Source organism: Ostrea edulis, chromosome 10 (assembly GCF_947568905.1).
Source record: "Ostrea edulis chromosome 10, xbOstEdul1.1, whole genome shotgun sequence".
NCBI classification, from domain to species: Eukaryota; Metazoa; Mollusca; class Bivalvia; order Ostreida; family Ostreidae; genus Ostrea; species Ostrea edulis.
The window spans coordinates 30357901-30360243 of NC_079173.1; positions in this window are offsets into that span (position 1 = coordinate 30357901).

The window sequence follows — 2343 nt, forward strand, 5'->3', positions numbered from 1 at the left end:
ACATTTCTAAGGAAAATTAACGTACAGGTGAAAATGAAAATAATATCAGTGAAGTCGTTTCGATTTTTTGAATTTTACTTTTAAAAAATGCCCCAGTGAAACAAAATTTCAAAGCAACAGTTTTTTTTAGCGGAAAACTCGAAGAACATATTCATGCTAAATTTATTTTGTTTCACGGAGGCAGTTTTTCTGAAATTCGGGGATACCCCTAAAAATCATAAATCGCTTATTGTTTGGTTTAAACTCGAATTATTTTGGCAAATTTTGTCTATACACTTCTTTTAAACTTATTTTCAAAAATGTTTGAATCAAGACATAAGTTCCAATTGGTTTAATCATATTTTTGATTAATTTAATTTTATCGATCTTTCATACAACACCTTTAGGGAAATTAACATGAGATGTACAACAAAATGTAAACGAATATGTATAAATCAAAGTACTGACAGTACAGCTGGGAGTTGCACCGCCTGGAATAGTTACGATTATATATCGATAACATGTTCACATCTATTAATCCACTAATGACCCGAGAACAGTTAGGGGGGGGGGGGTGTTCCTCTCAAGAACCTCTAATTCAATTGAAAAATCCCAATTTCTCCCAATGAGGTGTTAAGAATCATGTCTAGCGAGAAAGCGACTTGATTCCTTAGTAGCGGCAATTTGGAATCAGGGGTAGGCAATCAACAGAGTTGTAGAATTTAGTTTTACTCCACTATCTATATGAAAAGCTTTTGTGTTAATCAAATGAAAAGAGACAATTTGATTTCTCGAACGATAAATACTTATTTGTTTAACTAACAAATTCTGAGTTGTCTAAATAGGTGCTGTTTTACAAGCACGAAATATTTTGATTTTACATTCTAAATATATGATTGTTTTACATAACATTCGACTGAATGAAATGTTTGTTGAATGATAAATATTTCCAAAAATCCCAATCAAGGGAATTCGGAAATTAACTCTCCATTTAGGATATAAAAGAAATGAATAGCCAGTAAAGGATTAATTTCAGAATGGAAAAAATATGTATGAAAATGGTCCGCCGTAAAACGTGACCGGAATGAAAAGAGGGAGGGAATCTACTATATAGTAGGTTTTCCTGGGGGGGGGGGGGGGGAGGGGTGTAATCTGGCTATAAAAGGGGAAAATCCTACTATATAGCCACATTTCCTTGGGGGAAGATCTACTATATATCCATTTTTCCGGGGGGGGGGGGGGGGGGGCTACTATATAGCCATTTTTCCGGAGGGGGGGGGGGGGTGGCTAGGGGAAAGGCTATTATATAACACCGGTATCAATTTTCAAATAAAGATTAATCAAAAGTATCACTAGCCCCAAAGGCTACCAAATCTATGATAATTTTCCTGTTCTATATATCTAGGTTAAATAATAATATTCAGCAGCAGTATAAAACAAGATGTGTTCTTTCAAGACAACCACACACAAATTCCCCCAAAAGTGTTCATACTGACGAAAGACGTAATACAATATATGATACATTGTAACGTGCTAATGTCCAAGAATAAGGCAGATGTTATATATTTACAGTTTATTTACAAATATACACATATTTACACACAACATTTATGTTGAACAACTTCAAATACAATGTAGTTGAAGTTCAATATACACATCAGTCCATCTGCTTACGGTGCAGAACTGACATCCATCTGTATTAAACTCCAATACAGAACTGACTCAAACTTCAAGGTTCCCAGCCAAAATTATAAAGCACCGATAATGGCTAACCTTAATCAGGAATGTAAACAATGAACCCTTATATTCCCATGAGAACATCGGCGACCACTAGTGTAGGACGCTGACAGACATATCCCGTTACCCATTGTGATAACAGTATAGAGCAATAAATGCTGAGCATGCATACAAGTCTGAAGATAAAACAAATAAACAGAATTAACGAAACTCCAAAATTATGACAATAGCTTACTTTCAGTACTTTGATTTTTCCTAGTGCGACGGAAAGGTCCGGGAATGTGCGATTGCCATAGATAATGATTTTTGTTATTATTATTTTCGGGGGGGGGGGGGGGGCAGAATATTGTTTGAAAATAAATAATTCGCATACTGAGATGAATAATTTTCTTGGAATGTAAGCTAGAACTTTACATTTATCGTGATTTCTTCTTGGACTCTTCCATGATTTATTTTGTCCCTAGGACTTGTTTCAGTTGGTCCCCATAATTTAGTAATCTTTAGAAGTGTCACAGGTAAGAGCTATTTTAGACACAGACAACCAACATACAGTGTAAACTTGTACATGTAGTATACCTAGTTGTAAGTAGTCTAATGTACGATGTAATATGTCTCTAAGATCCGACG